The following is an 11,306-nucleotide window of genomic DNA, read 5'->3' as shown; positions in this document are numbered from 1 at the left end:
CGATGATCTGAAATCTCTTCCTTTCAAAAGTGATTTTAGTTTTGGGAAAAGTCAGAAGTCATAGTGATGCTGGAAATCAAGGTTCCTAAACTGAGGCATGTTCTCACGCCTCTCGGTCCAGGTGTTCTATGACCCAAGCTGGCGAGCTGGACTCGCTAGCGCCAACAGTCTTTGACTGATCAGGCCTCAGGGTTTCAAGACATTCTGTGACTTAAAAGGAATCTTGCTGAGTACTCCATCTTCCCTGAAGTTGACAAGGAAACCAAACAAAGCCGAGCACAGGTAGTGCTGGTCGTGCTTAATCTTGCGTGCTTTCTGTTAATGTTTAAGAAACAGTGTATCTGTTCCCATAGTCTTAAAAGAATAGATGATTGAATTCCTATTTTCTGCTTTTGATAGAAATCATTCTTTATAGTTTATATATTAACCTCCTTTTGTTGTAATCCCAAGTAAGTAATTGTATATTGTAATCAATATTGGAATGTGCCTGTAAGTTCATTGCTTACCCTCCCTATTGATTTCTATACTTGTAAAACTCAGTAAAAGGAGAGGTCTTTGCGCCGCTCGCTGCTGACCTGCCAGAGTGTGCGGCAGCCCTCCAACCGACTCATTCTCCTTGCTGGAATTATTTCCGCACCCTCGACCACATTTAATACAACATCATAGGATGCCAAATATAAGCTGTAGGGGGCCTGAGTCACCTGGATGATTGATGTTTCAACAAAAAATTCTGTAGGAGATCTGATGCATGAGCAAGCCCATTGTCATGATAAAGCTACCAATCACCCAGTTGCCCATAGCTGAAGCCTTCTGAAACATCCAAATAGTTTCCATGGAGTAATATTCAAGCTTAATGCAAAATTTGATGCAGATTTGTTTCTGTATTCACTTAGTCATTTTGAATGTGATGGCCACACAGTACACATGCTCACTCATGCCCCCGCTGACTAGTACAGTGAAGTTGTCATTGTTTATGCATGCACATTCTAGTTCACTCTCTTTGGTTGCCATGTTACATCAATGTTTCGCAAACTATTCTCATTATATTAACAATGGCTGGATTTTTTCTGGACAGACCTCGTATATCATTTATATCTCAATAAAGGTGAAAAAAACCTTTATTAATATCAATACCAAACCTTTAATGATATTAATAATAAAATATATAACAAACTTTTGGCTTTAAAGAGTTAGTTGCTAATTCTAAATATCACTACTGTTATAAAAATAGCCTATTTTCATGTTGGCACAGTTCAGGAACAATTGAAGGAGGGTGGCCAGCCCTGTAGCTTTCCTGCGGCAGGGTTTCAGCGGCACCATCAGTGGCCACTGGCAACAGTATACATTATGGCCTATTTATCTTTAGAAATCAAATATGGATCTTAAAAGATATATACACTTAAATTTCTAGAAGAAGTATATCTTGGAGGAGAGCACATTTTAGTGGGCTTCATGTGTCAGGAACAAAAGAGTGTTTTATAAACACTTTTTGTGTCATAAGCTACTTCTGGGAAGGTTTAAGTCCATGTAAGTCAGCAAGCTTGGGAGCATCCTTTTGGAAAACCTTACAGAGGTCTTATAAGGGCAATTCACCCACTTGTATCCCTTCAAAGTATTAAAGACAAAAATTAATGGTTGGTGTGGGATCAATACATGGGTCTCCCACCACCTGTGATGAGGGCTGGACAGAAGGCCCCTGCCCAGATGGAGTGTATATTGTTTTGGGAATGGATTCTAATTCCCCTCTTAGCTCTTTTTGGGAGGGGCTTCTTGTCCTGTGACTGCTTCTTGAACTTTTCTTTCTGCATGTACACAATGATGTAATGTAGTTCCAGGCCACATGTAGGTTTGTGCAACTCGAATCTGTGCTGCCTTTGTCTGGGACCCTTATAATAAGCCTCAGGCTGGAGGAGGTGCAGTCTCTCTCATACCAACCTGCCATCATGGGCGCACTGCCCTGTAGTGTGAGACAGCGTGGCATGTCCACATTTGCTACTCTTCCAGGTTTTTTTTTTTTTTTTAAATATCATGAACACTTAAGCAGCTCCCTGGTTTGGAGTGCCTGCATTATATTACTTTAGTAAATGTGTTTTAGAGAAAATACATGAATATATCATTAGTGATTTGGACCAGGTGAAATTAAGTTTTATATCTGACTCTTTGGGTCTGTGATTTGATATATTTCTTTGCATTAAGCTGTTATAGTTAATATTAATTCATACTATTTATATTAATCTTGCTATTATTAGTGACTCAAGGATTTATATTACACTTTGAAAGAAATGCAGTTAGTATTCAGTGTACGTGTCTGGAGCACCCAAAAATCAGCTTCTGCTCTCCTCCCAGATATGACTGTTTTTAGCAGGTTACTAACTATCAATATGACAGCCAAAGGTTTAAGAGAAGGTTTGGTGCCTTTCAATGAATGAGCTTAGGTTGGAGCATCTTATCATTTACTTGATGCAGTTATCAATAGTTTTATCTACTTGACTTTCTTCAGGTAATATTCCAGGTTGACTTGTTTATACTAATAGCAAGTTTTATGGAAATCCAAGAATGTAGGGAAGAGAGTATTAATCCTATAACAAAATGGACTAGGTATCTACTGTCTCAGGAATGCAAGATTACTGTTCTGTAGATTCACAAATGCCTTTGAAGAGAGTTTACAAAGTTGGCCTTTGAATCTTAGTCATTTTTGAGGCCATAAAGAAAGGCATGACACACTGCAAGAAGATACCATTGCTTCTATACTCTGCCAGGAATCTCTGGGAAAATAAATCTACAAAGGTCTTGATTGTGGGGCAGACAGTAATTGGTGTAACTGGATACATTTCACTAACAGAGAGATATTCGGAATTGACCCCTTAGATATTTCTATCATACCAGAAAAATCATGCCATTTCACAAAGAGCAACACGATTATGATATTATTTTTCACTTTCTTGATGGTATTGTACAAGTTGAGAAAATCCAGAAAGTGTTTAGGACACTCATACGACATTCCCATGTTCTTTACTGGAATATAATTTCTAACAATTTAATTTTCTGATTCAAAGTCAACAGCATGATCCTTGCCTCCACTTTTATTTGTTTCCTATTATTTCATTGGAAATTGTTTCAGTTTATCATGTATTGTGCTTATAAGCATACCTTTATCCCACTTTCTGCTAACTCATCTACATAAGATACCCAATTTCTTCAGTCTACCTGTGATGGCTGACTATTCAGTGAGCTACAGCCTGATCCACTCCTCTTCACCTAATGTTCACACCCCAAGACCTGTGAAGAGTAAGGAAGAGATGCATGGGGTCGGTAGGCCCTAGTGCTGGCACCTCCCAGTACAGGAGATAAGTGGCCAGGACAGCACTCTCCTTTGTGAATATAAAATGAATGAGTGGATCTTAGAGGAGACAAAAAAAATGGAGACTGGTTTATTGAGAAGTAGAGCTAATAGGTTATGATACAGGATCTTGACAATAAAGAAAGTAGCCAAATTTAAGATTTATTTAACCTATATATTGGGAAATTTTTCTTCACTAATGACCAGCTATCCCATAAAAGACTTGAAATAGCTAAAGGAGGAAGACAATAAAATAAAAATATAAATTAAAAAATAAATTAGAAAAATATTGGCAAATAGCAAGGGTAGATGAAGGGAAATCTAGAAAAGAGAGCTATCTATGTTCATCATCCTGAAGTCACAGGGAGAGAAGAAAAGTGTTCTTTGGTTCTTGCTACCAAGACTTGTAACGTGTTAATGGGGGCCTGGTGGTTTACTATAATTCACTTACTCTCCCTAGTAAGCCAATTTAATCTTTTCTCTTCAAATAAATATAGCTTCTTGATGGCCCTTTGCTTATTATTCTTTTTACTTATAATATTGAACTTTCTGATTACTGCAAATGATTTTTTTTTTTTTTTTTAGCATCCAATTAGAAGTTTAGACTACTAGGGACTTTGTAGAGCAAGGTTCTTCTAAATCAGCCAACTGTTGGACAATATTCACACTTTCTTAGTCTTTGTGAAACAAGTACTGAATGTGCAAATATAAGTGTCAGTTTCTATAATGGCTTGTCTTCTAGCCTATTTTCTGCATGCATTGAACCCAAATGAACCTGAATGGCTCATTATTTTTCTAAAAGTAGTTTCTATTTGATTTTCTAAAATAGAAAAGAAAAAAGAAAATCCTTTACAAACATCCATCAATTCTCCTAGGATTAAAAATATATATATTTATAAATCATAATAGTTATTTGGCTTATTATATCTTTCAAAGCAAATCCCATTATTATATTTCAGTTGTCAAAAGTTCTTGTTATTTTATGAGTAAATACTGAATGACCATTTCAGAAATCCTATCAGTATAAATAAAAAATCAAGTTGAGCCTTAAAATATATAATTATAGTGCTACTCATTATGCAATAGCCTTTCAATATTTTTTTAATTCAGGAATACCACTAAATGAGATCTAATTTTTTTCAAGCTAAGAAGGCGTGTATTAAAAATGTTTAAAATGTAGTCTTTAATAATTTTAAGGAAAATAATATCTAAATATCCTCTAAGATCCTTTCATATGGTATTTATTCTTTTAAATACATAGTTTATATCTGTGTAGGTATATACATATATATATATGATTTTGAGTTTTATTTTTTATGCAAAATTTATTTCTTCATGCTGCTTTATGTTCTTCATATTTTCCATTTTAATGATTGTATGATATATGACCATCTGGCATATTTTTTTGAGTATCATATTGGTACTGGAAAATTTTATTTCTTTTGTTTCTTACCACTATCTTAAGTGTGCAGAATATATTTTTATAAACTTTAAAGCATAATTTTATTAATTTAAATTCTCTGAAAGTTATTAAAACTAGATTTAAGGCCCAGAAGACAATCAGTTTTATTCCATGTGCATAAAAAAAAATATGTGTTCTACAGATGCTACATATAGTGTTCTATATATATTAACTAGGTAAAGTTGATCAATCTGGCTATTCAAATCTTCCATATCAGCAGTGCCCAACAGAAATATGTTATTCACATATATAATTTTATTTTTAATTTTCTAGTAACAACACTACAATATAAAGAACAGGTGAAATTAATGTTAGTCATGCATTTTCTTTAATGTGTTATACCCCAAACATTATCATTTCAAAGTAAGATTAATATAAAGTTACTAATGAGATTTTTTTCATATTTAGTTTTCAACATTTAATGTATACTTTATAAATACCACACATGTAAATGCAAGTGCTATATTTTAATCCCTATTTAGATTTCATAAATTTATTTTGAAAAAGAGGAAACAGGTTCATATTCAAGTTGTTTGAACCAAATTTAAAAGTTTTCAATACCTGAATCAAGTGCCAAAAACTCAAGTTCATGTTTGTCAGTGTGACTATTTACATTTCATTTCTGTCAATATGAATATTTACATTCACTTTGACAAAACTGGCTTATTTGTCTTAGAATACTTCATCTAATTTTTAAGCAAAAGCATATAATCTTCAAAACTACATCTGTTCAAGTTTTATAAGTTTACTAACGTTTGTGCCAACTCAGTACTATTAACCTCAATTTCAAAGCAATTAAAGTTGAAAGCAATTTTATATTTATCAACATCATAAAAGCATCCTTCAAATTTTTCTGTAGTGCTAACAGACAATTTATTTTATTGTAATTACAATTAAAATATGCTATGTGTTGATTCATGTTAAAATGTGTAAAAAGATTATTGACTTGTATTATAGAAGATTTTTATGTTAAATTATCATACCTGTCTATCTAGGGTACAAAAAATTGGGTTTTATTCCCTTTGGAACTTGAAGATTTATCTCGTTCATATGCAGTATGATACCAGTGAGAAAAAAAAAAAATCAAACTCCTGATGTTTTGTCTTTATTGCATAGAGACAGGCCTTGAAAGGCCTTCCTTTTGTTTCAAGAAAAGCTTGAATTGGAGTTAACAATACAGTAAGTATTTGTTAAAATCTTGCACAATTCCACCAATAAACATTGGCAAAGGACATAGGCAATTAAATTTATTGTGTTCTCTTTCTTTCAATAGATCCATAAATTTATGATGGATTCTAGCATTTGCATAAATATACTGCACAATTTTAACAACTCTACACCTGACATTTTTCATAGAGATTGTTTCAGAAAGATAAGCACAAATATTTTCAATATGTATCACACATTGGAATAAAGTAATGAGGAAAGCAAGAGTCTATGATTTAAATTTTTAATAAATATGAATTTTTTATCTAATATAACTGGAGCGCTCTCTATTGTGGCAGAAACTATTTTTTCTTATCTAGTTGAAATTTTTCTTTGACAGATGTAAACGATTTAAGAATATGCCACAACCTTACATTTTCAACTTTGTGTGTGTGTATGAAACAACTCCTTTGAGAAATTAGATATCCAAAATATTAAGCAGAGAGTCTGTTATGTTGTATGACTCATCTAAATCTAAAGGAAACAATGTACGGTTTTCAAATTTTCAATCAATTGATCTCTCATATTTTTAGACAGATTTTGTGTTTTATTGGTAATGGTTTGATGGCTTAATGAAAGACATTTTGCAAAAGCTAAAATTTTGGGCTTTTCTTGTAACTTTCTAGCAGAATTTTTATATCTAAAGTTATTATTTCTTTTCTATATCTTTATCTAAAAACGTTTTATATTTTGTATAAAAAGTCAAGCTCCTTTATAGCTCAACAAATTTACAAGGCTAGCTCTTGTTAAAAATTGTTTAACACTTTTTATTGGACATCCAATTCTAATTTCAAGCGGCTAGTTTTGCTAATTCTATTTTGAATGTTGAAAATACACTTCTTATATAAGCTTGAACATGTTTCTAAATAACCTTCACTATATTTTTTTAAAAGATTTTTATACAGCAAACAGTTATTTTTGCTTTGTTCTATCATTAAAAAATGTTAAAATAGACATTTATTATAAAATTTGCAGCATCCTTTTTCCCAGTCTTTTAAAAAAGTTACTATACAAGTTATGGTTCTAGTTCCTGTGTGTCTATTCATTTCTACACCTGTAGGAAGACTGAATTTCAAGTTTTTAAGTTAGAAAAATGATTTAATTGCATATAATTACAATAAATATTTAATTAATTACTATGTAACTTACAAGTCTTTAATCCTTGCTATATATATAAAATATTCAAATAGACACATTAAAATGTTACATGGGTTTACAGAAAAGAACTCTTTCAACTTAGTCAGTCTGGTGACACCAAGGAGACTGATGACATCTTTATGTTTAATACTAACCTGGGCAACTACCTGACACATTTTCTACATACAGCAATAATATCTTGCTCAATGTAATCATTAAAGTGAAATGAAGCCCTACTAAAACAATAAAATTGTGTTTGACAAAAACTATTTCATAGTCCTCTAGTTTTTTAATTTGAATGAAATTAATTAAATGTATATAAAAAGTTTAAAATGTAATTCTCATGGCACTAGCCACATTTCAAGTGTTTAATAACCACATTTGGCTAGTGGCTATTAAGTTGGACAGCACAGTTCCATATTCTTATTTATTTATTTTGCATTTGTATGTGGTAGGCAGGTCAAAAACAATGGGCCAGGTACAGAAGGTCACCAGGGCAGAAAGTCCCCGGTGCCTATCAATGGACAAAACTGGGAAAACAAGGACCTCACCCCAGGGTAAGCTTTCCTCCCTTAGCATATCACTGGCCATGCAGTTTAGATCTCTTGACTTCATATTACTAGTCATACAGTTCAGGCCCCCCCCTGACCTTTCCTTCCCTGGTATGTCACTAGTGATGTGGTAGAACCTTTGGAGAAGGAACAAGGGGCCGAAGAGTGGGCTCATGTGGCTTCCATCTGGGCCCTTGCAAAACCACTCCCTTAACAGTTAACCCTTAAGGATAACATCTAGGCCTCAATTGCAAATCAGCTCCAGACCCAGAAAAGCAGCAAAACCAGACAAATGATGCCATGGCTGATATCAGGACCAGCTGCATTGAGTAAGGACCCCCTGCACTGGTGCCAACCAGTCGGTGGAGATGATCACAACCCTGAAAGGACACACCTGGAAAGCTGATGAATATTCTATTGAGATCCTGCCCTGGGACCTCCTCTAACATGCTCATCTTTAAAAGCCCTTAGGACGGAGGTCCTAGTGTGCTCTCCCTTCTCAGAAGCATGTCCCAGCCTTTGGCTCTGAATTCTTTCTCATCCAGAACTCAAGTACCAAGGTTGCTGAATGCCAGTAATATTCTGATGCTATTTTCCCTGCTGCCAACAGTTCTATTAAAAACTAGATTGGGAAATTGTTTATTTCTCCTGTTATTCTGTCAGCTTTGTATTTTGAAGCTACATTAGTGTCTAATTTTCTTTTTAATTTATCATCTAATGCGTTTCTAATTTCAATTGTATTTTTTAGTTCTAGAATTTCCATTTTATACTTGTTGATTCTCCTCTGGTAAAATTTTTATCTTGGTAAATTTGGAACATTTGTAAACAAATGTAAATCATTTGTTTGTTTCAATTCCAGTGTTTTTTATTCCTGTATTTTTATCATCAGTTCTATCTCTTTCCTTTTTTCCTGATATGTATGTCTGGTAGTTCCTGACTATCAACCATTGTGTATGAAATTCTATAGAGGCTCTTCTTCCAGAGAAGAGCAGATCACCTTACTTCAGTGTTTAAATTGATTCTAAGCTTTATTTCAGTCATTTCAAAGACCCAATCTATTTCCACCTTATCTTAATACAGGATGCAGTCATTCTGAAGCCTTGGATTGGTTATAAGCATCCTACCCAATAAGCAGACAGATAACTCCAGTGTTTTATTTGCTTGGCACAATGAGATTGCCAATAATTTTGCTGAGATTTCTAGCCTTTTATCAGGTACTCTTTGTTGACCATAGACATTAAGTTCACTTTTCTGAGCTTCTCTCTACAGTATTTTGGCTGGTCAAGTTCTGATTGCACTGGTAGCTCTAAACTCCAAATATATCTTTCCAGACGCTTGAGCCTGGTGAAAGTGCTACTTAAAATTTCTCCTGTTATCCAGTTTTTGCTGAACGTCTGAGCATCCTTGACCACAGTACTTATGAATTAGCAACTGCCTTGAAGGGAAAAGCATAGAAGAATGTCAAGCACATCTCTGTGATCTCAGCCTCTCGGGTCTTGGCTGCCTTCATAGCATTTTGATACTTTCATTCCCTTAAGTTGCTTTTCTGTTTGTTTCTTTGCTTTGCAGTTCACAAACTTCCCTTTTTATTCTCAGTAGAATTGGTTTTCTTCAAGTTAAACCTTGGTAGCTGGAAGCAGGAGACTTTCTAAGATGTAGAAACTGGCACTTGCTGTAGATTTTCTTTTCTTAATTACATAAAGAATAAATATTTGTTTTAGCAAATATAGATAGAAGGCCCAGAAAATATGAAAGGAACTCATTATCATTTTGATAATTTTAACATTGATATAAGCTTTGGACTAAATGTGTCTGTCCACCCAAAATGTATATGTTGGTGCCTTAATCCCCAGTGTGATTATATTTGGGAGGTAATCAGTGATTAGGGCTGAGGGGCTATACGAGCTGCATGGCCTGAGGAAATGTTTTGCTGCCTTAAGGTTCCACCTGAGACTACCAGGGGGTAGATAACAAATGAGACAGTCATCAGTGCTGGAGACTGAAAGATAAGAGGAAGAGCAGTTGGAAGGGTCAGTAGAAGCAGGGTGGATCAGTAATGAAATAGACACTGGAAAGAGTCATCAAAGAACTGGAGGTAAAGGCAGCACTGGTGGGCAGAGGTGGGAGTGGCAGGTCAGGGTGGCATCTGCTCATGTAATTGAAAGCCCGAGAATTTGAGGGGGCAGGGTGAGAAATGCAGGCCCGATTTCTCTCGGTTTAAAGCCTAGGCTCTTGATTTTTCTTTTCCCCATAAATAATATGGCTAAGAGAATCATATGGGTTTTTGCTGTTACTCATTTTATTCCAAGAAGCTTATTTTCTTCCTCCTGAAATAAGCATACTGACCTTCAATAAAGTAGGACTGTTACAAATTAACCAAGAAACCAGAATGCTAAATCACGCTTTTAGAGCCTTTCTTCTAGGTCAAAATTGCAGCCTAGGATCAGAAAAATGCACAAGCAAAAAGTAAAGCAAACAAGGCTACAATTCAGAGGAAAATGACAAAAACAAAAATCTCCAGTTGGGAAAGCTGAACATACTTCATGACAGAGATGGCATAAGACTAACGGTGGAAAGAGTCCCAGAACAAAGTGCATGTGCTAAAGTTTACAGGCACAAACCCACGTTGGTAGTCAGGAATCAATGAGATACCTGATTAACTGGCCCATAGGTTTTCCATACAGGGTGAGAAATCAGTTAGGAAACACATGCAGCATGCCCCGCTGGAAAGGCTGCAGTGAAGCGGGAACTAAGGAAATTGCTAAACAATTTTGAAACAATTATTTTCTTTTGATTTCTCAGAATAATAATCTAAAATCTTCCATCCTCATTTTTTTCTTTAAACATTTTTCTTTGCTTTAATAATCAATAGACAACTATAGAACATTTGAGAAGAGAGCACAAAAATAGAAAAAAACAAACAAAAAAAACCCCTTAATTTTACTACCTGCAATGAACATTTTGCTGTAGTTTTTCTGCAAATATTTATATACATGTTTGTGATTATTAGCATTCATACAGCTTTAAAAGTTTAATTTATATGTGTAATATGTACTATAAGCATTTCTTCATGCTATTATTTTTTTTCGGCAGCCCTCCGTCTCGAGAGACAATGGTGTAGCTTCTTAAGAGTCTATCTGCACCGCCGAGAATGGCTGTGCAGTCCGACTCGGGAGTGACACGGTATCTGTCTCCTCCCGTGTTGAATCGACATCTTGCGATGACATTGGAGTGTCCTCTCCAGTGAAGCTGAAGCTACAGAGCCTGGGCAGGGTGATATGGAGGGTCTGCTGTTGCCCATGCAGCAGACCCCCCCTCTCTTCGCAGCTGAAGGGTCCAAGGGAAAGACGGAGTCAATACAGCTTGGCTTCAGGTGCGCCGCAGGAGTTGCCGGTGTTGACTACAACGTCAAACCACCTTAGGGACTCCGGCTCCGGATTTTCTGTCAGGGTTTACTCCCTTAGCCTTTCCCCTGAAGAGGTATGCCGCAAGGCAGCGGAGGTTTTTTGGAGTCAGAGTTTTCCTTCTCTGATGTGCCCTGACTGGAAGATCGAACCAGCGACACTTAGCTCGCAGGCCAACGCTCAATCCACTGAGCCAAACCAGCCAG

Source organism: Furipterus horrens, unplaced genomic scaffold, assembly GCF_987537825.1.
Source record: "Furipterus horrens unplaced genomic scaffold, mFurHor1.1.pri manual_scaffold_6, whole genome shotgun sequence".
Lineage (NCBI taxonomy): Eukaryota > Metazoa > Chordata > Mammalia > Chiroptera > Furipteridae > Furipterus > Furipterus horrens.
The sequence above is the reverse complement of the archived record's forward strand: the minus strand, read 5'-3'. Positions refer to the sequence as shown.